This window comes from Equus caballus, chromosome 16, assembly GCF_041296265.1.
Source record: "Equus caballus isolate H_3958 breed thoroughbred chromosome 16, TB-T2T, whole genome shotgun sequence".
Lineage (NCBI taxonomy): Eukaryota > Metazoa > Chordata > Mammalia > Perissodactyla > Equidae > Equus > Equus caballus.
The window spans coordinates 94,259,751-94,287,604 of record NC_091699.1 but is presented as its reverse complement, the minus strand read 5'-3'; the positions used below and the strand labels follow the sequence as shown (position 1 = coordinate 94,287,604).

The 27,854-nt window shown below is 45.4% G+C and overlaps 1 long non-coding RNA gene across 1 annotated transcript; it reads right to left on the bottom strand.

Annotated features, from left to right (window-relative positions):
• Positions 1-66: 66 nt before the first annotated feature.
• LOC138918278 (uncharacterized) lies at positions 67-27,474 on the bottom strand. Its single transcript, XR_011427403.1, has 2 exons — positions 27,305-27,474; positions 67-4,455 (listed from the first exon to the last, which is right to left on the bottom strand). It is a non-coding gene; the product is annotated as an uncharacterized lncRNA (long non-coding RNA).
• Between the last annotated feature and the right edge of the window lie 380 nt (positions 27,475-27,854).

Here is a 27,854-nt window from a genome sequence, read left to right as displayed (position 1 = left end):
AACTTGATCATCGCTCGGAAGCTCTTTTCCTAAAAGCACGTCTGATTTCACCATGGAAAACTGAGCTTTTTCTCGCTCACACTGCTTCTTTTCTTTTTACCTTTTACAGAGGTTCCTGTACTGCCTCCACTTGCCTGCTCAGGGCAAAAGCTGCAGGATGAGCAGTGGTGGTCAGTGGCACTGCCGGCTCCCCCATCCTAGGCTCCCACCCCACCTGGCTGGAGCCCATCCAACCTGTCGTGGCTCCCTTGGCTGCAGGGTGCTGTGGGCAGGAAGATTTGGGCCAAGACTTCATTTTCCAGCTCACAAGGGTAGCCTGTCTATATACGCCACGTGGCAAATTGCACACCAGCTGTTTGGAAAAGGTTGCACAGAAGCCAGTGACTGTGTCAAAGTTGGAGTCCCCCTCCTTGAGATGTTGGTGACCTTTAAGGAAGGAAGAGGTCCCTGGAAGGAATTGTAGAGCCCGGCCTGGCCCGCCCCATGTTCCAAGCCTCTCCTCCCAGATCACACAGGCGGCTAACGTTAGATCAGCCCCAGGCCTCCGTCAGCAGTGGGGCTCCCCTCCACAAGCAGGGGCGGCTTGGATGTAGGGAAACCTGCCCTGTCACTGCTGCCCGGCCGTGTCCCTGGCTGCTGAGAATTTGGGTCTGTTGGCCTGCCTCACTTCTTGTGGCAGAAGTAAGTGCCTGCATTCTCATCTTCGCCCCCATCTGTGGCCTGATGAATAAACAATTAAGGAAGTCGGAATGCTTATTGCTCACCACAAGCCAAGATCTCCATGAGCCGAGGAGCGGGCGGGGCATGAGAGACGGCCTGGGGGGAATTTGGAAGTGTTGGCATTAAAGCATAGAGGTCTGCAGCTCTCTCATGGGCGGGTGGGCTTCAGGAAGCCTTTCTCCCTTGATCTGGCTACAATTGCCCTCCCCTTTCTGGTATTTGCCCCTCGTCCTTTCATGACTTTCTTCCTTATCCCCTCACCCCCCACCCCCCGCTGTCATTTCTCCCAGAAGCTCATGTCCTCCTTGCAGGTCTCACCACCTCACCCTCGGATCTTCCGTCTGAGAAGAAGTAACCCTGACATCACGGGTGCTCTGGTCTCCCTTCTCCCATCCACAGACCCTGCTTCCTCCAGTCCCCGCTCCTTTGCTGCAGCTGTGGTTGAGGACGGAGGGCAGGGGGCGTGGATGGGGCCCCTCCCCCTCGTGCCGGGCAGGTGGGCAGAGCTGCTATGGATGAGAGTAACAAGCACTCAGAAGCAGAATGCACAGATTTGACTCGATGGTGGAGGGGGTCTGGCTTTAGAGCAGCTGGGCGGGCATGGCGGGCCAGATGAACTTCAGCCCCTCCTCATCCCTACTCCTTCCGCATCCAGCTTCATCCCTCCTTTTAAAGGCGTGCTTGTCTCCATCTGGATCTCTGAGACCATCTGACAGGCGAATGGCTGAGGATTAACAATGGTCAGCCAAGTGATCTCCAGAATCTCCGGGGATGGGGTGGGGGTAGAATTACTTAGAGGTTCTAAGCAATGAAATTATTTTTTATATTAAAAGTAAAAAATTGTAAAATACGAAAACAAAAACTTTCATGCACACTAGCATTATAATAGCTCTTATTCCCCCTAAAGTTTTAGATTTTGCAAATTCCAGATTAAGTTTATCAAAGCTTAGATTTTCCTTTTCTTTCTTTTTCGATCCCGCTATGCTGGTGCCCTAAGCGTTTTATCAGTCAGCCTAAGAAGTAGTTCTCTTAACTGTGGGGAGAGTCACCAGAAAAATAACCACCACCTCAAGAGGTGATTTTGAGGCTTAACTAAGATAAATGTAGTGTGAAAAACTCACTTTCATAGCACGCGGTGTTCCTGGGCCCTAGGAGAACCAATGCCCCCTTTTGATAACAGATATTTGTTTACAGCAGTGGCAGGCAGAGTTCTAGGATCCCTCACCCCCGCCCCAGGGGACACACCTTGTATAATTCGCCCCCAGTGGGTGGGCAGGGCCAGAGGATATGATGGGAAGTTAATGCAAAAGGAGATTGTCTTCAGAAGATGGTGAAATGTTAAATGTTCTCAAACCAACTGCCACGTTGTTGGAGGGTCTGTGGAAGGCAGGCAAGCACTGAGCACCATTTCCAGATGCTGAGAGCAACCTGGCCGAGGTCAGCAACGACACAGGGACCTCAGTCCTACAACCTCAGAGGACTGAATTTTGCCAACAGCCCAAGTGGATGGGTCTTGGAATGGGTCTTGTCCTGGTTGACCCTCCAGATGGGAACTCAGCCAGTGAACACCTCCTTTGATTTCAGCCTTGTGAGGTCCGGAGCAGAGGGCCCAGCTGAAGCTGTGCTGGACCCCTGCCTACGGAAACTGGAGGGAATAAGTATGTGTGTTTTTAAGCCACTAAATTTGTGGTAATTTGTCACACCTCAATAGAAAACTAATATCCACTTTTCCATCTTGAAATAAAATTCATGGATAATATAGTCTATTTATACATATAATTTTAAAATTTCAGTGTAATGTCCTAACTATATCTTAAGGAGAAGTAAAAGGAAGGTAATTTCTAAGAGGAGAATAAAATAGATGTATTGACAAGTGAGTGCCCAGCCACAACCACACAAGACGACAAGTGAAAGGGCCAGATGTCTGCACCTGTACGTGGAAACACCGAGACTGTCACAGGTGCGAATGCAGACTGACCCGCGTGCAAACACTGCATGTGATTTTCCCACAATAGTGAACAATCCCTGGTAAAATTCTGTACAATCTTCTGTCCATTGTTATGCTAGTTACATGCCCCAAAATGTCAGTGTACATTAGAATCTTGCATAAAATAGTTTGTGATCCAGTTAGGTTTCACTCACATATCACTATAAACAAGTCTCTCATTCACAAGACTGTCCAGTGGGACATTTACGAGTCACTCAGGATGCAGAAAAATTCTTGTTTGGGACGGGAGCCCACCCATTAAATGCCAGGAACCCCATCTCCCGTGAGGGTAAAATTCAAAACTTCCCTGCAAATTTCCAAAATGCGCCATGGAGGGAACTGCCGCCGTGTAACATTCAAGTGATGTGACTACTTTGTGGTGCCCCCCATGCCCTCCTGGGTTTGTCTTTTGGGGGTGTCATGGTGAGGAAAGGTACATTGTTAAACATTTAAAATACTTGGGGTAAAGGTATTTTTTTTTGCTTGTTTGGCAAGATGACAATATTGAAATTAAAAATACAACCCCCCCAGTGGTGATGGCGAGAGACAAGCCACTGCAGAGTGTCCCCTCGCCTTACTGTGGGCAGCTTCCCAGCAGAGGGGTGTGTGAGTGTGTGTGTGTGTGTAGGCAAAGCTGTGCCACCCAGAGGGGCGCACGGAGCTCTGGAAGCACAAGCGAGCAATGGAGCTGCCTCTCCTCGGATCCTGCAGCTTCCGGCGTCGTTCGTGACAGGTTGCTCTGGCTATTCTGCTAGATGCCAGGCTTGGCTTGGGGGCCTCTGGTGCTCATTTCTGCCACCCTCAAGGCTGAACTGGGCAAGTGCAGCTGCTTCCCAGCCAAAAAGCAAAAGGCACAGGGAGAGAGCGCCTGGCCCCAGTGGAGGGTCTGAGAAGGGCAGCTGCCCCGACTTGCTGCAGGCGGGATCTTCTTCCCCCGACCCCAGGAGCCTGAGCGTCGGGAAGGTAGGCCCTCGGGTTCAACCTGGGCACCACAAAACAGAGCCAACTGGGTCCTTCTGTGAGAGACCCTGGAAGGAGAAATGCTCGCAGTCACCTGCTTCCAGGCCGTGGACCCGGCAACCCCAGAGCAGTCGAAGGAGGGTTTGCTCCCGGGAACCCCAGCTCCTCAGGCCTCTGCAGGGAGATGGAGAACAGAACAGCTGGCCAGCAAGCCCAGAGGCTCCCTGGGCACCTCAGAATCACGAGCTGGTTCTTAACTAGGTGTCAGAGGAAAACAGCGCAGGAGACCTCATGGCTTCCCCAGAACCACTGCCTGAGAATGCGCTGCCCCAGGGCGGGGAGCCTCTGACGCTCCCTGAGTGGAATGCTGGATTTTCCTGTAAGTGGCTGCCTCAGAGCATCTGGGGTAATGCTGCTTCAGAACTCAGTTCTGGTGTGGGCTTTTTCTGGAAAGGATGCCCCACATTCAATTCCTGTGCTGGTTCCCATTCATCATGAATCACCTCGTCTCCCCTCCTTCCAGGCTGTTTTTTTGTAGTTTACCTACAAGGAAACATTTCTGCTTCAAGCCTGGAACGGGAAGGGCCCTGCTTCATTCATTTCGCTGGTCAGACACATATCCATAGCATCTTTTTACTCAGGCAGCAGAAGGAGCCCCCTTGTCGGAACTTCCGTGGGCAGTACCTTCGCTGCTGGGCAACGACCTTGTCCCCAGCAGATGGGGAGAGCAAAGAGACCTCTGCTTCCATCAGCACCACGGAGGAAAGAGCTTCTCTCTAAATGAGGACCTTGGGAAAGAAACACAGAGTAAGCCTGGGCCTTTCAGCTTTTGGACCAGCACCTTGGTCTGAAAATGCTTGGTTCCATCTCCCTCCTAGAGCCATACCTTGTACCCAGGGCCACTATGGTCCTCAGGTACAAAACACACATTTTATTTCACATTTCAACATCCTTAAAATTGGATGTGCCTTCTGCATGTCTTCATATTATGATACTGGGTAGTATATTTTTAAATCCGATAGTACACAAAGCAATAGTGTGTCTTATAATTAATAATATCGTGGATTCTAGGAGGTACAACAAATAGACGAGGCAGCCACGGAGAGAATCTTTCCTGAAATTCAAGTCAGTGGGAAATGCACATTGGAGAAATCCTAGGTTGCCCCTTTGGATGGGGTTATCAGATGACAAACGACATAGAAATAGCAAAATATTTTCAGACTGCCAAAGGCTACCCTCTTAGCCAGCTCAGGCTGTAATAACAGAACACTGCAGACTGCGTGGTCTAAATAATAAATATTCATTTCTCATAGTTCTGGAGGCTGGAAGTCCAAGATCAAGGTGCCAGCAGACCTGGTTCTTGGTGAGGGCTCTCTTCCCGGCTTGTAGACACTGTGTCCTCACATGGCACAGGACAGGGGACAGAGAGAGCTCTCTGGTCTCTTCTCATAAGGGCACCAGTTCCATCGCGAGGACCCCACCCTCATGACCTCTTCTAAACCCGATCGCTTCCTCTTTTAGTCTGTTCCAGCTGCTGTAACAAAATGACCATAACCTGGGTGGCTTATGAACAGCCGAAATTTACCGCTCACAGTTCTGGAGGCTGGAAGGCCAGGACCAGGGTGCTAACACGGTCAGGTTCTGTGAGGGCCCTTTTCTGGGGTGCAGACTGCTGACTTATTCATGTCTCCTCACATGGCGACTTATTCATGTCTCCTCACATGGCGGAAGGGGCAAGGGAACTCTCTGGGGCCTCATTTACAAGCGCATGGATCCTACGCCCAAGGGCTCTGCCCTCCTGACCTAATCTCCTCCCAAAGGCCCTGACTCCTGACGCCATCACCCTGGGGGTTAGAATTTCAACATATGGATTTGGGGGGAACTCAAGCATTCAGTCCATAGCAGCTCCAACAGGCTTCATCTACAAATGTCTCCACGGTGGTGTCTGGGCTTCAACACATGAATTCTGAGGGGAGGATAACACTGAGTTGTAGCAGAGACCACTGCGAGTGAGACGGTGCGGCCATTCGGAAGACCGGCTTCCTCAGTCGTTTCTGGGTGAACAGGGCGCATACCATGCAGTGATTCATGTCTGTGTCCAGCTGAGGGTTATTTTTGACGTGCCACAAAACACACAACCTTGGCCTTTTTCTGGTCAATGATTTTCTGTCAATAATTTTAACAAAGCTATCACGAAGTTGTTCATCTAGCTATTTATAGCTTACTCAAAGCAAGGAGGGACAACTTTATATCCTATGTGGAAAAAAGAAGTTTTCGTTTGGGTTCAAAGAAGCAATGGCGCATGTATAAGACGAGGGAGGTGGGGTGGGGTCACTCCTCGTGGAGGAAAATGTGATGTTTACTCAACACCAAGGCTGATGTGAAGCAAGCCTGTGATGGTGTCATGAGAATGGGTAGCAAAATGAATTACATTTTAGGAAGTGTCCTTACCTTAAAATATAATGGTTCTACTGGACTCTGGACACAGATTAATATAAAGCAGAGTTTCTCAACCTCAGCACTGTTGACCCTTTGGGCCAGATAATTCCCTGTGGTGGAGGCCGACCTGTTCACTGTAGGATGTTTAGCAGCATCCCTGGCCTCTACTCACTGGATGCCAGTAGCAGCCACCTGCTCTCCTCACCTCCCAATTCATGACCATCAAAGATGTCTCCAGACTTTGCCCAGAGTCCTCTGGGAGGCAAATCACCCTCAGATGACAACCGCTGATATAAAGTACTATATTCTATTTTTGGAATCACAGTTTAAGAGGGTAACAGCCAAGCTAGAAAATCATGCCCTGAGAAGGGCAACAATTACGTTACTGCATTTACTGAACACGCACAACACACAAAGCACATGTTGATAAGGAGCATTTAAGAGCAAAGCCCTTGGGCTTCGAGTGTCCATTAAATACTCCTCATTCAACAGGGGCTTTCTTAATAATCTCCAATCATTTGGAGAGCTCTTGACTGAAGATGGGATAGACCAAGGGCATGGAGGGTGACAGGGGCTAGATTTCAGGATTCAGTGAAAGCTTTTCTTTCAGTTGCTCTTAGAAACAAACCAAATATTACATTAGCGTACAAAATAAAAAGCCAGAGCTTCTCTCTTTACCAGTTCACTCCAGGGCTAACCACAGGTACCAGCTGGGGGAGCTTCCCCAGGCAGGCTCAGGTGAAATGGACTAACGTTGGAGTCTTCACTAATGTCCTCCGTCTCTGGCTTCCTAAAGAGGGCATGAAATGGCCAAGTCACCTGCTTTCTCCTGCACCTCCCCTTTCTCCCTCCCACCTTGTGGAGAGTCTTTCTGCCACACTGGTCCAAGACTTAATTTTTTTTTCAATTCTGAAAATTTGCCAACCTACACAGAAGAGGAGAGAATAATTAAAAACAAAAAGCACCCATATTCCCATCACTCAGATTTAACAATTGTCAAGATTTTGCCATATTTATTTCATTTATCCCTTTTTCTTTCCTGAAGCATTTTAAAACAGATCTCAAACATCGTGTTATTTCACTCTCCCATACTTCAGTGTGTTTCTCAAAAATATGTATAAGTTCAAGACTTTTAGGCTGTAAAATCAGGCTGGACAGTGAAGGATGGAGCTGAAAAGCACTGGTGGAGGTGAGGAAGAAGAACAGTGGGGAGAGGAGACAGGAGGAATTGTCACAATCTGCCTGATCGAGGGCTGCTGGACTGAGATGACGAGGGGCAAGCTAGCCGAGGAGGTGGGGAGACCGAGGCTCCTCAGAACAGGAAGAAGAGACAGGGATGCTGGAAAGACTACATGGGTTATATTTGATCACACTTAGATCCCTTCGAAAGACTTGAGAGAAGACGGAATCTTAAAAACCTACTTTTTTCATACTTGTGTTAAAAATATAACTCTCTTCTCAGTTGAATCACGTGGAACGTGGCTGCACCAAGGTGTGCGCACAGTAAATGTGTTGGTTTATCTTACGGAGAAATAGGAGCACACGATTTTCACTCAACAGTGTAGACATCTTAGAAAGAGTGTTTTTCTGTAGACCCCCTCACATGGGCCAGGCCCTGCTCTTGGTGCTTCCCAAGCACCATCCTGTTTGCATTCCCAATAGCTTTAGGATACAGGGGCTATTATTGTTCCCGCGTTACAGATGGCGAAACTACGGCTTAGGGAGGGTTAAACGTCTTGTCCAACTTACTGCCTTTGGGGGCAGAGCCAGTTCTTGACCCCAGGCCTTTCTCTTTCCAAAGTGGGCTCACAACCGCTCCTCCACACTCACTGTTGGCAGGCTGTGGATCCCCAGCCGTGGGTGGGATGCCCATCTGATAGGCACGGGGAGTTCCAGGGCTGTGTGCTGATGGAAATGCCACCCCTATGTGTGTATGTTCCTTTCTGGGGGTCCCACAGGGGTTTCTGTCCTTATAAATTTCTGTAGAAATGCAATCTCTACCTGGAAGGGCAAAACCGGCAAGAGGAATTCACGGCTCACCAATGTCCCACACTGGGTGTCTTATAAACAACAGAAATTTATTTCTCACGATTCTGGGGGACGGAGGTCTGAGATCAGGGTGCCAGCACAGTCAGGTTCTGGCGAGAGCCCTCTTCTGGGTTGCAGACAGCCGACTTCTTGTATCCTCACGTGGTGGAGACGGAGCCAGCTGGTTCTCTGGGGCCTCTGTTATAAGAGCGCTAATTCCTCTCATGAGGGCTCCACCCCGTGACCCAAGCACCTCCCAAAGCCCTTACCTCCTAACGCCATCACACTGGGGGTTAGGACTTCAGTCCATGAATTTTAGGGGGACACAGACATTCAGTCCGCAGCAGGAATGACATGATCAGGACCAGCAGCTCTGGGCTCAGGCGAACATGCTCTCAAATCCTGCCCCATCTTTACAAGCTTTGGGACCTTGGGCAAATCACTTAACTTCCCCAGGTCTCAGTTTTCTCCTTGGCAAAGTAGTAGTTATTACATGATTACAGGGATGGAGGCAGACAGAGGATGAGAGAAGAATGGAATAGTTCATAAGCACAAAGAGGGAAGGGCAACAATGTCAAAAATAAGCTTCAGGTATTGGGCTGGTGGTGTTGGCCTTTTGTTCTGCCTGTATTGGGGGTTTCAAGGAGTCTTCAGTCCATACCCAACCTAGCTGATGTCTTGGTTTCTGAAGAGTGTCCTGTCATTGATGTCACCCATTTAGGCTCGACTCAGTGGGTGGAAAGCACCTGCTGACAGGTAGACGTGTTGCCTAGTGGGATCCTGCATGGAGCCAGAACCGTCTACCAACAGAACAACATCTTCAGGCAGGCTGTGATGTGTCAAGGATCTGTGCTGTCCTCTTCACCATTGTTCAGTGTTATACAGGGACCTCTGCACTGCACATGGAGTGACAACCACGGGGTGGGTTTTTCGGTACTAAAACTGGTACCATCCAGGGCAAACAGGGACAACGTGGTCATCCTACTTGCACAGCTCCAGGGATGATCTTCCAAAGTTGCCTATGTGAATGGCGCCCCCTTGTGGGACGCACAGTTTGTGTAACTACATACCAGTCCTGAAAAGCGTTATTTTAAAAAATCTCTGTACTCGCTATGGTTAACGCCATGTGCCTGCCTCCACAAATGAGAAAAGCCTGGAGAAATAAATAACAAGGTTATTTGGGCTCTATTTGAGAAAAGGTCAATGTTTTTCGGCTCTAAAAATAAATAACAAAATTACTTGGTTTCTGTTTGAAGAATGAGGCCAATTCCCCACCCCACCCCCAACCATTTATTCCCACAACATTTTCGCAAAGATGAAAAGATGAACTAGTACAAAGCAAGCAGAGGCACTCCATCTAATTCTTTAACAATTGTTAACATCTTGCCTAGTTGCGCTCTCCTCCCTCCCTCTCTCTGTGTAGACATATACACTCACTCTCTCCATCTCTCTATATGTGTGTGCGTATTTAAGTTCTTTCTTCTATACGTGGGTAGGCATGAAATATTTTTATATATTTGTTTATTCTCGTTGATTGGAAAGCAGGGCGCAGGCATCATCATACCTTCTGAATGCTTCATCGCATGTCTCCAAGCACCATAATTGCTCTTAAGAAAAGTCACAAGTCCATAAAATCATTTAACATCAATGTCTCCCGGTTGTACCCAATTGACGCTTTTTATAGAAAAATTACGCTATTGTCACTCAATAACAGATTTAATTTTTGCTTATTCCCTTTTAGTCTTTATCTGGTTGAATGCTATTCCACATAACATCCCCAAACGAAGTGTTGATGAGACAAAGGAGAGTGTGCTGCTTCCTGTGGCAGAGGAGATGGTGCCTGGCGAGCCTGATGGTGTCTCAGAGGAGGAAGGGCTGTCAGGATATTTATTGAGGCTTTGAAGTCTGGTTTAAGGCGGCTTTTTTTTTGTTGGTTTCAGGTGTACAGCTTCATAACTGGACATCTGTATACACTACAAAGTGTTCACTACCACAGGTCTAGTTTCCATCCATCATCTTAGAGTTGACCCCCCAAGCCCCTTCCACTCTTGTAACCACTAATCTGTTCTCTGTACCTATAAGTTTGTTTTTGTTTTATTTTGTTTGTTAGTTGTTTTTGTTAGATTCCGCATATAAATGAAATCACACAGTATCTGGCTTTCTCCATCTGACTTATTCCATTTAGCATAATACCCTCAGGGTCCGTCCATGTTGTCAGACATGGCACGATTTCATTCATCTTTATGGCAGAGTAGAAAAGGTAGGTCTTTCGATGTGAGGCGGGGGTTGGGGTTGGGGGCTTCAGTAGGGTCTAGTAAGGATCAAGATGTAACAGTTTAAGGCTCACTATTAAGACTATTCACTGCTCCAGAGGATCTCCAAGGGCTAACACTCTGTGAGTCGTTATGTCATATTTTCTCACCCAAAAGCATAAAGTCAAGTCTTCTGGGCCAGCCTAGAATGTGAGGATGCTGAGCAGTCGGCGGACACCCTGATCTCACCCCAAATCCACAGAGTCTGGGGCGCCTGCTGGCTCCGCAGCAAAGGGGCTTCACCGGGCATTTGCCTCTCGACTCCTGGGGACCTGTGACGTCAGCTGGGGCTCTTCTTTCAGCTGTAAAAGTTAGGTTTCAGCTTGGGAGGCGTACAGGAGGCAGTCAGTGACGAGGGCATGCTCCCCAGAGCCGTCACATGAAGAGGAAGAAACGGACGACCCGGCAAGACCCTCTCCCAAAGCCAGAACCTCACCGTTTAGGAAGGAATTGGTAACAAAATCAGTATAAGAATCGGTTCTATTTCTATACTCTAGCAACAGACGACCTGAAAATGAAATTAAATAAATAATTCTATTAACAAAGGTGGTAAAAAGAACGTAAGAAAATGGTATGGCTGTTCCTCAGAAGAATGAAGCATAGAATTATCACATGACCCAACAATTCCACTTCTGGGTGTCTACCCAAAAGAACTGAAAGCAGGAACTCTAACGGGTATTTGCACACCCATGGTCATGGCAGCATCATTCACAACAGCCAAAAGCTGTAAGCAACCCAAGTGTCCATCAACGAATGAATGGATAAACCAAATGTGGTGTGTCCACACAGTGGAATACTACTTGGCAATAAAAAGGAAGGAAGCACTGACACATGCTACATCATGGATGAAACTTGAAGACACTGTGATGAGTGAAAGAGGCCAGACGCAAAAGGCCATATATTGTATAATCCCTTTTTTTTTTAAAGATTGGCACCTGAGCTAACATCTGTTGTCAATCTTCTTTTTTTGCCTTCTTCTCCCCAAAGCCCCCACTACATAGTTGTATATCCTAGTTGCAGGTCCTTCTAGTTGTGGCACGTGGGACGCCACCTCAGCATGGCCTGATGAGCGGTGCCATGTCTGCACCCAGTGAACCGGCAAAACCCTGGGCCGCCGAAGCGGAGCACGTGAACTTAACCCCTTGGCCACGGGGCCGGCCCTTGTATAATCCCATTTATATGAAATGTGGAGAATGGCAAATCCATTCTATGAAAATAGATTCGTGGATGCAGAGCCTTGGGGGAGGGAAGAACAGGGAGTGACTGCTGATGGTACAGGGTTTCTTTTTGGGGTGATGAAGTATTCTACACTTAGATAATGGTGTTGGTTTCATAATTCTGTAATACACTAAAAACCACTGAATTGTATACTTTAAAATGTTGAATTTTATGTGAATTACATCTCAATTTTTTAAAAAAGGAACTTGAAACAATCACACGGCTTCTGTCGTCCAAACGACTAGTGGGCTGGAGGGAAGTGACGGGAGCCCTCTGGATTTACCCTACGCGAACGCACCTTCGCGTCTGCCGAATCGACATCCAAAGCATCGTCCTGACAGCCGTCATCTCTGGACTGGCATTGGCCACAGGACAAGTCAGCACACGAAGCTGTGATTTCTTGGCGTAAACTCCAAATTGTGGGGAAGGAAACTAGACTGGCGTAGTTTGGGTTAGGTATCCAACCCCTGAGCGAAACGAACCTAGCGAAGGAGCGGGCGGGGTGGCTGGGGGCAGAGGAGGAGCTGCCACTGCACGCCCCGGCCATCACCTGTGGCCAGGGCAGGGTCATGAGGTGCAATTATGGGTGTCCTGACTGCACGCACGTGGACGGGGTGGAGGAGAGGCGGGGCAGGCCGGAGGTGGGGGTGGTGGTGCTGGCAGACAAAGCAATGCCTGTGTGCTACATCAACACAACAAGTGTGTGGGCTCTAAGCCCTGTATAACGTCATTCTCTGAAGCTTCAGCATGAAAAGTGTTGGAGATAACCCGAGGAGTGAAGCTAGGCCTGGCCCACCGCCGCCACCAGGATCTGCCCTCCCTCCTTTCAGAGAGAGGAAATCCTTTCTCCCTTGACTCTGTCCAGGGTGGATGGGAGAGGAGGAGGAGGACTCAGCCCTTCACAGCCTCCTGCTCCCATCCGCCAGCCTGGCACTGCGAGGCCGTGGATGGTACTGGAGCTGTGCCTCCTGCATTTTCTCCGTTGGTCCTTTGTAGAGCGCTTCATACACAGTAGATGACGCAGCCACTGCGCCTACTCCCTGTGGAGCCTTTGCTAAACGTGCAGGAAGATGCGTGAAACTCTCTTCAAGGCTGGCTGCAAGGAGCTAACGTTCACTGTGTCATTTAGAGTTTCCTACTGCTCCTACTAATCAAAACCCCAAATAGCAGTGGTGTAGGCAGATTAGAAGTTTGTTTTTCTGCACTTAATGTAAAACCTCACGAGAGACAGTCTTGGGTTCATATGAAGCTTCATCTTGTCATCAGGGCCCCAGCTCCTTCTGTTTCTCTGCTCCTCCATCCTTAGCACTGGCTTCCATCCTCACGTTTGCCATGTGATCACAGGTGGCTGCTGGAGCTCCAGCACTCACATCTGCTTTCCATGTAACAAGAAGGAAAAGGGAAGGGCAGAAAGTATTCCCCCTGAGTCCACTCTTGCTAAGAAACTTCCTGCAAGTCCCACCCAATGACTTCTCTTTAACTACCCCCACTGTAAGAGAGGCTGGGGATTGTGATTTTTTCATTGCTCTGAATAAACTGGTTTCAGTTAGTGAGGAAGAAGGGGAGAAGGAAGATTGGAGAGGAAACTGACAGCCTCTGGCAAACCGTTCAAACCAGCTTATGTTGAAGGGAAGGCTCGGGGAATCCCAAGGAAGCCGAGGGCAGAACTGTGGTCAGGCCTCACGGGGGCAGGAGCAAGAACCAGGAACTGTGGGCCGTGGAACCCACGTGGCCACATGGAGGGCTCTTTCTGGGGCTCCTGGTTTCTAGTCTGTTCTTCACTCTGCCTGATTACCTCCTACTTTTTCTTCCCCTCCCATCTGTCTCTTCAAGGCTCTGTGCGGGAGGCAGAAGACAGTCCCTGCCTGGAGCCCAGGTCCCCACGTCCTTGCTCAGGGAAACTGGCAGACACTGCAGGGCTTTCTCTGAACCCTGACTCCCCACCTGCAGGGAAGGAGGAGCCGAGTCGCTCCCTTTGCTCAGGGGTTATTCCTGGTCCAGCTACCTGTGGTCAAAGAGCCGCTCATTACAACACATCTGCTAGGTCTGTGTGCATGCATGTATGTGTACGTATGCATGTTTGTGTGTGTGTGTGTGTTTGTCTGTGTGTTGGAGCAATGGGGGTAATTCTCAAAAGAGTGCTCCTCAGCCAGAATGGGGGCTGTCTCCTGTCAGTCACCATAATACAGTAAAATGAACCTCAGTTTCTAAAAACACAGATAATCAGGAAGTTCAAATTAAATAAACATTCTCCCTGACAATAGGAAATCATCGAGGCACCCAGACCCTGAGCCGCTGGCTGAATCACCACTTCGGGAGAAAGGCGGGTAGATCCCGTGTCGTCCTGAACTTAAAGTGCTTTCTGTCTCGTTCTGAGTCTTTGCAGGAATCTGTCATTTGTTTCTGAGCAGGGTGAGGATGCCCAGCTAACCAGCATGGCCCATTCTCCGGCCCGCCAAGTAAACAGGGATTACTGTCTTCCCTGGGGTCTGGAACGCGCTCCGCATTTCCATGAGTCTGAAGATGCGGACTCTGAGCCAGCTCCACCCCCAAGTGTAATTGTTGACAGCTGCGTCTGGAGAAGGATTTCCTTTGTTGCCCATCCCGCTGAGTGAGCCGAATTGCTTCATTAGCATTTGGGCCGCGTTGCACATCCAAGTGGGTGTAGGGTATTTGGATTTCAGATGAGGGCTTTTTTTTTTTTTTTTGGTTCTTGTTCCAAACGCGACAAGCCTCCATTTTTGTAATGAGTTTTTGTGTACATGGGCGCTCTTGAGGGTGGATTTGCATCTTTGTTCATTTGTCATGCAAAGATGTACAGAAATGATGGTGATGGGCTGACCGGGTGATTAGGGCCTTTTATACTTGTGAAGAGCAAATCTCCAGCCATCCCTCAGAGCGGCGAGGGACGTGGAGCTGCGCCGCCCAAGAAGACGGTGTCAGTTCCAGGAGTGCAGGGGGTGGGGAGGAGCTCCCCTAGAAGAATCACTGGCTTCCCCGAGCCGTCCCACACGATAGTGCACATGGATTTAAGCAAAAAGCAGTGAGCTTGCTGTGAAAGTACAGTTTCAAGATAAGGCCCCTCACCTACCCTTCCAGAGAGATCTGTGCTCTAAGCCATTTCTCTGTGGGCACGCAGGAGCTGCGGCAGCATGCAGCCCCTCTGAGCTTGAGGCCCCAGGACACGAAGGATTCCTGTGGCAGACACCATCCATTCTTCCTTGCTGACTTCAGTTATTTTGAGGGTGACGGTGTGCTTGCCTTCTCAGACTTCCTTGCACCTAGGGGTGCCTCATGTGACTCAGATCTTGCCAATGAAATGTAAGGAAAGTCATTGAATGAAACCTCTAGAAAAACTTTTCGAAAGGACCAGATTTGCCTGGCAATCTCACTGGCCTTTGTCCCCTCACTGCCTTGCCCTTACCTCTTGTTACTGTCTTGAATACTGCCACAATGGCTGGAGACACAGCAGCCATCCTGGAGAGAGCAGGAAGACAGAAGGAGCCCAGGGGCCTGATGCAGCCAGGAGAAACTGTACCACCCCAGGACACCCAGCTCTGGACTTCTGTTATCTATTTAAGCCTCAAAATAGGGTTTTTTGTTATTTGCAGTCAGACGTATTCCTAACTGAGACCCTCCATAAGGGCACAGAGAGAGTTTTTGTGTTCTGGTCGGGGCCTATCCTGGTTGTCTGTTACTGTGTAACAAATTGGTCCAAAACTGATGGCTTAAAAAGCAACAGCTATTTTATCCTCTCTCCGCTTTGGGGGTCGGGAATCCAGGCAGCACTGGCTGGGCATTTGTTCTGTTCCCTCTGGCACTGAGTGAGGTCACCGGGTGGTACTCAGCTGGTGCGTGGGCTGGTCTCGAGGGTCTGAGCTTCACCCGTGTGTCTGGGACCTGGGCAGGGAAGCCTGTGGATCAGGGCTCAGGGGGTCTCGCAGCTGCAGCACTTACCCTTGGCCTCTCCAGCGATGGTCTCAGGGCACCCAGAAAGTCCCAAACAGACAGAAGTTCCCAGGGTCTCAAACCTGGGCCTGGAAGCAGGCACAGCATCCCTTGCCCTGAATTATATTGGTCCAAGCGTTAGAGAGCTTCTCCAGGCTCCAGACCTTCCTGCCCGTTGGAGCAGCGTCAAAGAGTTTGTGGCCATCTTTAATCCACCACAGGGGTGATGAACTTCCAGATGACCTTGACGAGGTTTGATCTCAGGACTAGAAGAGACAGGCGTACTCTGGGAGCAGACCTAAGGGTCACTCCCTGTGTATCTGTTGGGCACACAGAGTGTCTACTGGGCATCAGTGAGGGTGGGCATTGTCCGATCCGTTGAGGACCTGAACAGAACAGCAGGGGTGCGGGCGGGACGCATGTGCTCCCTGTGCTTGAGCTGGAGCATGCCTCCTCTCCTGCCCTTGGACATCCGTGCTCCCGGTTCTCGAGCTTTCAGACTCTAACCGGAACTTGCACCGTTGGCTCCCTGGTCCTTAGACCTTCAGGCTTGGACTGGACTTACACCACGAGCTTTCCTGGGCCTCCAGCTTGCAGTCAGCAGACTGAGGGACTTCTCAGCCTCCGTAATCATGCGAGCCAACCCCTCATCATAGGTCTCTTTCTGTATCTCTATCTATATCCTGTTGGTTCTGTTTCTCCTGAGAACCCTGACTAACACAGTGATCTAAGGTGGCTGCTACGATAATACACAGCTCCTGGCCCACAGATGAGGAGTCCTGGGTGTTCATCTTCAGCCCGGGGCTAAGGATCTGTGTGGCCAGGACGAAGTCCAGTGGTAACTTCAGGCTTCAGTTCCATCATCAGTAAAATGATGGGCTGGATTCTGCAGTCCCTGAGGTCTCTCCCATTGTCAGGTTTTATGGGTCTAGGTAATCCCTCGTTAGGACCATGAAAAGAGCTGGAGTCTTGATTTCTTTCTTTAATTCTTAAAAATAACATGCTTTTTCTGTCGTCAAATTCCACTGCACTTTTCTCTCACAGGCTTAGTTCATTTATAGAGCAGACCTCAGAGAGAACTCCGGGCAAAGGCAATATTTTTGTGAAAATTAGATCTTCCCAGCTAATTTGATTTCCCTGAGAACTTGTTCTTTCCAAACTTTCCCTGCTGTTCTTTTTTTAAAATTGTAATATAAAATGTTTCCATTGTCATTGGAACCCGACAGCAGGCTCAGTGCGGCCCAGTGTGCCAGGGTTCATGGGGTTCCTGAGCCACAGGGAAGCTGAGAAGTCCTAATAACAAAATGTGGGAACAAGAGCCTCAGAGGAGCGACTTGGGGTTCAGTTCAGAAAAGGAGACCCCTTCATGACTGGGAGATGAACGCCTAGAAGGGTAACCAGCAAGTGACCACAGCTACCGCTTCCAGGCAACTTATTCTTTTCTTCCCACCTCAAAGATTTGCAGTAATAATATGTAATTTAGTCTCATAAAAATTTGGGACTGTCTAGTGAATTCATGGAACCCCTAAGTGATTCGGAGCACTGTGGGGCTTCTCGGGGATTTGAGAGGGTCAGAGAAAAACCAAAGCTGGACGGTAGTTAAAGCAGTAAAAACCGACTTTATTCAGACCTATTGCAAGAGTCCGCAGTATGGAACCGGGCTCGGCTCCGACCACAGCGTGGGCAGTGGGACTGCATCAGCAGGGGGCAGGTGGAGTCAGTGCGTGCAAGATTACTAAGAGGGGACACCAGGGGTGAGGGGGCTTCCGGCCAAACTGGCCTGAGAGGACTCCTGCTGGAGGCAGGCCAGGTGGTCAGACACCCCCCGGGGGAGGCTGCGGGGGGAGGAACCTGATCGGATAGCCAGAGGGATCAGATCTGAAGGATGGGGATTCAAGGGAAACTGACTTAGCAGGGTTCTGGCCAAAACTGGATTTTATGAGGAAGAGCGCAGACGGGCCTGGGAGAAGGTGAAGGAGCCTGGCTAACGTTTGGTGAAATAAAGAATCTTTGTCAAGAGGTGGGAAAACCTGGGTTTCTCTCTGAGGAACAAAAATACGTATGACTTTTACTTTGATTTCCTACAGTATTCTGGGTAAATCTGTTAGTTATTTCATGATTATGTTACGGATATGTTATTTGGATTTCTAGAAGAAAAACAAAACGATTTGTAGTATATGCTTTCTACTAGTATATTAATGCAATGTATTACTGTGTAAGGTTTGTAATTTGTTTGGGGAATCAATTCTGTAAGACCTCCTGTAATGTGATCCTTGGCATCCATTCTAGGAGACAGCCTTATAAAGGAAACTGGCTCCCTGCAGGGGTCTTTGTGATTCGTCAGCAACTAGTCTCCTTTGGATGGGCCCAAGAAAGATTCAATGCACACAAGATGACACTGCATAGTGACTAGAGTTATACCGAAGATTCACTCAATAATAATAATGTAATAAACAAGCTAGTCATCAGTGACTAATGCCAACAGTAGCCAGACAGTGTGCCAGAAGCTTCTCCATACATTGTTTCCAATCCTCACAGTAACCCTGGAAGTTCTCACTGTATCCATCTGAAAGGACCCGGGTTCAGGGAGGTTGAGACCTCATGCTGGTGAGCGGTGGGGCTGCAGTTCTAACCCAGTCTGTCTGTTGCCAAAGCCCGAGCTTTTTCCACTTTTGTCTTTATCCAATTATCCTACTGGGGGGAATGCAAATATTGTTAGAACACCATAGAAGGATTGCAAACAAACAATTTGTATTTTACTCACTTGGAAACGAAAGACAACACAATCAGGCAGCAATTACATTGTTGAAACAGGATGTTTTCCCCTTAAGATTTATATGGTAAATACCAATTGTCAAATATTTCCGGATCCTATGGAGCTCTCTGTCTTTTCAACAAACGCTATTCAGAGTTTTGTGGAAACCACAACAGAGACAGTTACGTCTGGCTGGTGGGTGGGAAGTTAAAATGTCCCATAATTTTATCAAGTACTGCCTCGTCGGATCATTTTCATTTTTGAATTTATAGCCTCCTCTGCTCACCTTGTCTTTCGCGGGAATTCCTCTCTTCTAAACTCTCCCTTGCACCTTCAGTCTTCCTGTTGCCCCAGGGCTCCCCTCCTGCCTATTCACTTGCAGCAGCCCATCTCTCAGACTGGCTGGCTGCCCTGGCTCCTGCTTGCCTAAGATCATCAAAAAATAAACACCTGGAGAAAAACATCACTTTCAGCAACGATTGCGCATACTTCTTCCCTGTCCTAGCCCAAATTCTTGATTTTCTTCCTCTTTCTCTGCTGGGTGACTCTGCAGATGTGTCATTTCAGTTCAAGGTGTCTGTCACTAAGTCGTGAAGAGTAGGCAGCGCAAACATAAATCACTCCACAAATCGCTTGTTGGCATTTTCTGTAAAGATTTTGAAAAAAGGAGAGTAATACCAATGGCAAAAAAGCAGTTTTTAAAGAAACTGTTTATTTTGAAATAATTACAGGTTCAGAGGAAGTTGCAGTATAGAGGGATCCTGTGTACCCTTCACCCGGTTTTCCCCAATGAGAAGAGCTAGTGTAACTCCAGCACAATACCAAACCTAGCAGAGTGACCTTCGTACAATCCACAGACCTTAGTCAGATGTCACCAGTTTTACACGCATCATTTGTGTGTGTGTGTGTACGCGTGCACATTCTATGCAATTTTATCACGCGTATAGATTCGTGAACCCACTACCACAATCAAGGCGCGGAACTACTTCATTACCATAAAGAATCCTCACACTTCTTCTTTATGGTCACGCTCACCATTCTCTCCCATTGTCTACTAACGCTTGGCAACCACCAATCTACTCTCCATCACTATAATTTTCTCATTTTGAGAAAGTTGGACAAATGGACTTATATTGTACCTTTTGAGATTGGCTTTTTTCACTCAGCATAATTTCACTGGGATCCATTTTGGTGAAATATCTGTTCATGCCTTTTGCCCATTTTTTAACTGAATTATTTGGATTTTTTTTACCATTGAATTTTTAAATATGTATGTATTTTAATATAAATCTTTTGTCAGATATGTGGTTTGTAAATATTTCCTCCCAGTCTGTACCTAGTCCATTCCTTTTGTCAGCAAAGTCCTTCACAGAGCAAAGTTCTTAATTTTCATGAAGTCCAAGTGGCCGGTTGTTTTCTTTGGTGGGTCCTGCTTTGGTATCATATCTAAGAAGACTTCATCTAGCCCTAGAACCTGAAGATTTTCTCCTTTATTTTCTTCTAAAAGTTCTGCGGTTTTATATTTAAATCTATGATTTATTTTGAGATAATTTTTATAGGAGATACGAGGTTTAGGTTAAGGTCCATTATTTTTGCCTATACACGTTCAATTTTTCCGGCATCATTTCCTGAAAACAATATTCTTCCTCCTTTGAATTGCTTTTGCTCCTTTGTCGGAAATGAGCTGGACGTACCTGTGTACAGGGTCCATTTCTGAGTTACCTCTTGTGTCCCATTGATCTGTGTGTGCACCCCTTTGCCAGCTCCACGCTGTCTTGACGGCTGCAGCTATACACTAAGTCTAAAAACCAGGCAGAGGAATTCAGTCCACTTTCTTCTTCTTTTTCAAAATTGTTTCAATTATTCTAGTGCCTTTGCCTCTCCCTGTAAATTTTAGAATAAGCTTGCCCATGTTTACAAAAAAACTTGGTGGGATTTTGATAGGAATTGGACTAAAACTATAGTTCAATTTGGCAAGAATTGACATCTTTACTATGTTGAGTCTTCTAGTCCATGAGCATGGTACATTCCTCCGTTTTTTTAAGGTCTTTAATTTCTTTCATCAGCATTTTGCATTTTTAGCATACAAATCCAGTACATGGTTCATTAGATTTGTACCTAATATTTTATTTTTTTAGTGATTATAAATTGTTTTTAATTTTGATTTTCACGTATTCATTAGAGTATATAGAAATGCAATTGATTTTTGCACATTGATCTCGTATCCAGTGACTCGCGCAACTCGCTTGTTAATTCCAGAAATTGTTTTGTAGATTCCAAAATACAGATTTTATTTAATCTAAATTTAAATTGTGTATGGTTTCTCTTTCATTTTCATTATTATCGACATGGATTTAAATCCAGAGCGTACACTAAATAGGAATATGGTCTGGTGTTACCAGGCATGTAATTGTCCTTTAAAAAATACTATTAAGGGGCCAGCCCTGTGGCCTAGTGGTTAAGGTCAGCACACTGCACTTCAGTTCCTGGTTCCGTTCCTGGTGCGAACCTACACCGCTCCTCAGTGGCCATGCTGTGGTGGGGAACCACATAAGAAATAGAGGAAGATTGGCACAGATGTTAGCTCAGGGTGAATCTTCCTCAGGAAAAAAAAATACTATCAGCATGTAGGTACAGAATCCTAGGTTCTCAACAGTGGGCATAATAAAGACTTGCCCTATACTGTAATGTATTTCTTAAATCTTAAGCATAACTCCCAAAATATATAGACTTTAGCCACCTCTCATTATGCCATTAGCTACTTTTTTTCTTCCATGTGCATTAGGTATGTATACAAAAGAAAAGCATGAAAATCCACTTTTATATCTAATAAAAGATTAGTGGCCCCATATCAAATGAAACTGTTGATAATAAGCTGTATTTTGTCATTAGAACGACATATACTATACATTACATGGTTTGTGGATTAATCAGTGGGTGGGAAAGATAAGACCAAAGAAGGGAACTTAAGAGTTATCTCATAGATTGTCTTACGCATATCTCCAGCTAAGTGCTTTCTAAAGAAGAGAAAAATACTCTGAATACTTTTTCTCTAAGATATGAATTGAGTGAGGGTAAGGTGGATAATGGAAGGGAGTATATTCAGATCTGCCTGTAGATCCTGAGACCTTAAAACTCGGGGCAGATGAAAGTCAGTCTTGTTAAACCAGAACTGACCTCTTGGTATTCCACTATATCTGAGTGTGGTAATATGTAAGTGGACCAAATATTGTATCTGTGAGGAAAAGCTGATAATGGTTCTGTTTATTTGCTACACCTAAGGCTAATTACTTGTTTTAGGGCATTTCTTCAAACTTATATTTTCCATAGATATCCTTATTTTTTGTAATTAAGTGAAGTTTCAGAATTTCTTCCTTTTTTCTCCCCTTAGAAATAGCTTACAACAATTAGTTTAAAAATCCATAACTCTGGCCTTCCAACATCTGATAATGGGGAACCAGATAAACAAGAGTAACCCACTCACTGAGAAAAATGAGTAAAAACTGAATAAACTATATATAAATAGATACGTTTGAAAACATGAGAGAGCTTATAAGGCCGAATGGGGAGAAAATCAAAACCCATATAGACGATGATAATGCCTTGGAATTTTTGTTGACTTGGAAGAGGCTGAAATGTCAGGAGGCTGAGCAGTACTTCTGTTAGATTTGAGGAGCAAGAGAGATAAAAGTTGGAGCAAATGACCTTCCAAGATGGAGCTTCGGTGAGTTCCCACATTTTGGTTTGGGACACAAAGAGCTATCCCCTGGAGCTAAGGGTGAATCTAAAAGAAAAGTCTCTCACAGACCTCTTACAGACCTCACACAAGGGATCCAGTCATGCTGGGGACTCAGGGTGCTTGGCAGAGCAAGCCAAAATTCTCTCTGAAAGAATATAATATCATCTTGGCCTCAAATGATTTCAACGAACAATTCTTCAAATACAATGTCTGGCACACAAGTGAGGATAACTGAGAACACAAGAAGAAAGGACAACATGGACAATAATCAGCAGAAATAATGGTGATAGAAAGAGGTTTATGGTGGCTCCAGATATTGGAGTTATTAGAAACAGACATTAAAATAACTATACTTCCTACATTCAAAAGAAGATTAAAAAAAAACATTGAAAATCTTGTTAGAGAACTGAAAACGTAATGCATAGCCAATTCAAAAACAAATAGAACTTCTAGAACTGAAAAATACAACAATAAAATTAAGATTGTAATGGATGGATTTAACAGTCAATTATTCACAGCTGAAGAAAAATTAGTGAACTGGAAATAGGTCAGAAGAAAATATACAGAATGAAGCACAGAGACACAAAAGGATGCAGTAAAGAGAAAAGAATATAAGAGACATAAAGAAAGCAGTGCAGAGCCAGCCCTGATGGCCTAGCAGTTAGAGTTTGTCACTCTCCACTTTGGCAGCCCAGGTTTGGTTCCTGGGTGTGGAACCACACCGCTCGTCTGTCAGCAGTCATGCAGTGGCAGTGGCTCACGTAGAGGAACGAGAAGGACTTACAACTGGAATACACAGCTATGTAACTGGGGCTTTGGGGAGGGAAAAAAAGAGAGAAAGAGGAAGATCAGCCACAGATGTTAGCTCAGGGCAAATCTTTCCCAGTGGAGAAAAAAAAGAGCAACTCTTTTTTTTTTTTTAAAGAAGAACACAGTAAGAAGATCTAATTTATGTAAATTAGAGCTAGAACGAGAAGAAGAGAAAATGGAGCAAAGGCAATATTTGAAAAGATACTGACTGAGAATTTTCCAAAACTGATAAAAGATACCAATCCACAGAATCAAGAATCCAAGTTAACCCCAAGCAGGATAAATACATGGAAATACATATATAGACACCCAGCAAAAACAGAGAGAAAATTTTAGGTAGATTACTGAGAATACTGAGTCAACCTGATGAAGTCAAGGAAAGGCACTATATGACAAAAATAAGTACAAAGAGTAACAGAGATAAAATCCAAATGTATCTATCAATTACAGTAACTATGAATAAACTAAATCTTCAAATTAAATGACTAAGATTGTTAAATTGCTTTAAAAAACAATGGGACTATCAGTTTCCAGTCCAGCATGTAAGGAGCTTGGAAATCATCACTCTGTCCTAACAACAAGTAAAAAGCTGAGCAAATTGAAAAATCAACAACTCTTCTTTGACCTGTCGGAGAATTGAGGCTGCAGGACAAACCAGCACCCCCAAATTGGAGAGACAGGTGGGTGAATACAGGGAATCACAACTCGCTGAAGCAGAAACCTCCCTGGGAACCAGCTCTGGGTGGGAAAACCTGAATTGCGACTGACAAATTGCTGGAGGTCCAGTGTGGACAAGTCTGAGAGTTAAAAACTCTGAGAGTACCCAGCCCTAGGGACCTCCAAATTTTTGTGAGTTTTGCCTCCAAACAGAGTAGACTTCAGAGCAAAGTTATCAGGGATGGAGAGGGGAATTATATAATGATAAAGGAGTCAGTTCTGAGCTTGAGGATGTCTCAACAGAAACTTCCAAAATTGAAAAACAAAGAGAAAACGACTGCTGAAAACAGAACAGAATATCCAAGAACTGTGTGACAACTACAAAAGATGTAACATACTTACAGTGGGAAACACCAGAAGGAGAAGAAAGAGAGAAAGGAAGAGTAGCATTATTTGAAGCAATAATGACTGAGAATTTCCCCCACATTAATGTCAGACACCAAACCACAGATCTAGGAAGCTTACTGCCAAAGGATAAATGCCAAAAATCACACACAAACACTACACCAAAGCTGATTATATTCAAACTGCAGAAAATCAAAGATAAAGAAAAAAAATCTTGAAAGAAGCCAGAGGACGGAAACACTTAACTATAGAGGAGCAAATACGCAAGAATGACATCTGACCTCTCAGAAACCGTGCAAGCAAGAAGAGAGTGGAGTAAAATATTTACAGTACTGAGAGAAAAAAGCCTACCACCTGGAATTTTGTACCGTCTGAAACTGTCCTTCAAAAGTAAAGAAGAAATAAAGTCTTTCCGAGACAAACAAAAATCTAAGGAATTTGTTGCTAGTTGACCTGTCTTGCAAGAAATGTTAAAAGAAGTTGTTCAGAGAGAAGGAAAATGTTCTGGGCCAGAAACTCAGATCTATAAAAAGAAGAGCATCAGAGAAGGGGCAAGTGAAGATAAAAACTCTTATTTTTCTTATTCTTAATTGATAACAGCTTGCTCAAAACAGATAACAGTTTGTCAAAGTAATAATAGCAATAGTGTATTTGATTATGTATGCTTATGTGTGTGTGTGGGTGTGTGTGTGTATATATATATAAAGACATGTTATATATATTATATTATATTATTTTATACCTTATATTATACCTTATATTATATTTATACCTTATATTATACCTTATATTAGGTATAAATGAAATGAATGACAGCAATAGACTGGGAGAAAAAGATACATCTGATAAATGGCTGTCATCTAAAATATATAAATAACTCTTAAAGTGCCACAATAAGAAAATGAACAATCTGATTAAAAATTACGTAAAAAACCTGAACAGACGCTTCACCAAAAAAGATATACAGGTGGCAAATAAGCAAATGAAAAGATGCTCCAGATCATAGTTAGCAAGGAATTACAAATTAAAACAACAATGATATACCACTAGAATGGCCAAAATCCAGAACTCTGACAACACCAAATGCTGGCCAGGATGTGGAGCAACAGGAACTCTCATCCATTGCTGATGGGAATGAAAACAGCACAGCCACTTTGGAAAACAATTTGGTGGTTTCTTACAAAACTAAACATACTCGTACCATAGGATTCAGCAATTGCACTCCTCATTATTTACCCAGAGGAGTTATGAACTTATGTCTACACAAAATCTTGCACAACGATGTTTATAGCAACTCTATCCAAAGTTGCCAAAACATGGAAGCAACCAAAATGTCCTTCAGTAGATGAGTGGATAAATAAACCGATACATCTAGACAATGGAATGTTGTTTAGAGCTCAAAGGAAATGAGTTATCAAGACATGACAAGGTATAGAGAAGTTTTAAATGCATATTACTAAGTGAAAGAAGCCCATCTGGAAAGGCTACCTGTTGTATGATTCCAACTATATGACATTCTGGAAAAGGAAAAGCTATGGAGATAGTAAAAGGATCTGTGGTTGCCGGGGGTTGGGGTGGAGGAGGGGTGAACAGGCAGAGCACAGAGGACTGTTGGGCAGTGAAACGACTACTCTGTATGATACCACAATGGTGACACAGATCCATTTGTCAAAATCCATACAATGTGCAACGCCAGGAGTGAACCCTAATGTAAATTACGGACTTCAGGTGATAATGATGTGCCACGCGTGTTCGTCAATTGTAACAAATGTGCCACTTTGGAGAGCGATGTCGATAGTGGGGGAGGCTGTGCCTGTGGGGCAGAGGGATTGGGCGAACTCTCTGTACTTCCTGCTCAGTTTTGCTATGAAGCTGAAACTGCTCTAACAAAGTCTATTTTTAAAAAAAAGAACATTTATAGAAGCATAACAAAACAAATGCCTATAAATAAATAAGTCAAGCAAAAGATGCCCAAGACCTCTCTGTGGAAAACTATGTAGTGTTATTGAGAGAAATGAAAGAAGACCTATATAAATAGCCATGTGTATTGATTGCATACTTAATATTATAAAGATGTCAATTCTCCTCTAGTAGCCTATAGATTTAATGCAATCCCATGACTGTAAATTTTATGCAGAAATACAAAGCTTTAAGAACGGGCAAGACATTTGAAGAACAAGACGAGAGGGCTAGCTCTCCAGGACATGAAGGTATATTATAAATTTCTAGTAATTTGGACAGTTTGATATTGGGGCAAGGTAGAACAATGGAACAGAATAGATCATTCCAAAACGTACACAGAAACAGACACTTGGTCTAGGACCAGGGTGGTACTACAGAGAGTGGAAGAGCACCGTCGTTCTGATCGATGGACCTAGGACAACTGGAAATGCGCACGGAAGAAAACAAAGCTTGAGTGCTGCCTCCTTCCAACAAAGTTTCAGTGTGAGGAGATTGCAGACTTCAGTGCAAAAGGCAAAACAATAAACTTCTTGAAAAATAATATAGGACAGTATCTTTTTCTTCTCACAGTAGGGAAATATTTTAAAAATAGGACACAGAAAACATAAACCATAAAAGAAAAAAATTTATAAATTGAATTCCATTAAAGTTAAGAACCTCTGTTCATCCAGAGAGACCATTAAGCCGTGAGAGGGGGGATCTATCTCAACACATAACCAATAACAGCCTCTTAACCAGAATATAGAAAGAACTAGTGCATACGATTAAGAAAAAAACAGATCATGGAGAAATGGCTGTTAGACTTGAACAGGTAATTCACAAAGGAGGATAACCAAATAGCCAAGAAATATATGGAAAGCACTTGATGTCACTAAAAGTTGCTACTAACTAGGAACATGCAAATTAAAACACCAAGAGGTGTCACAACCATGCCCATCAGAAGGACAAATGAAAGTGGCTGACAATACCAGGTTTCAGAGACAATAAGGAGCAAAAGGAACCCTCATATAGTGTTGATGAGAGCGTAAATCTTTATATTCCACTTTGGAAAACAGTTTGTCATTATTTACTAAAATTGAAGACATGCAAACCCTTTAACCCATGAATCACAAGTACCTGTACGAATACTCCAAAAGTCATGTATTTACAGGACCCCGTTTACGTGTCAACCCAGATTCCTCTGGATGTTGTCAGTCCCCAGAATTTAATTTTATAACAACAACCAAGCCTGCCTGTAGCGGTGGGGTCTGCCCTTCTGGGAGGAAACCTTTGATGCATAGTCACTGATAAGCAAGATCTTAAGACAACATAGCCTTCTTTCCGTCCCCAGGTCCATTATCAGACAAAGGTGAAGTCCGACTTACTTTGTGCTAAGCTCCCACGGCCAGCAGGTCTGGCTTTTTCAGTGGTACAATTTTCCTGACACTGATGGGTGTGTTTGTCCACCTGACAAATCACGCAGGATGCCTTCGGTCTTGTTTCATAACAACACTAGATGGAGCTCCTTCTTTTCCTTCCCTCCTGGCTCTCTGGCAGCCAGCGTGGGCTCAGCAGTTTCCCAGAACCGATCTGGTGCCCTTGCACAGCCAGCTTTACAAGGATGTCATCTTCTGGCAACCAGGGCGTCTTTACCCTGGGGGAGGGTGGAGGGCGTCTTTCCCGCAGGACACCCAAGGAGCTTGAGAGGTCTTCCAGTCAGCTTTATCCTTCTGCCTCGAGGCAAGCATGAGCTCACATAATTTCAATCCGGCAATAGTTTCAATCACTGGCTCTTCCACAGGGACCCGCGTGAGGCAGAATCCGTGAACCTCGTCTTCAGTGACAGCCTTGATTTCATCCTTCTGAGTAGCAAATCTCTCTCCACGGCTTGCATAGAAGGCTTCACTATGTGTTTATTATCCGTTGAAAAATAAC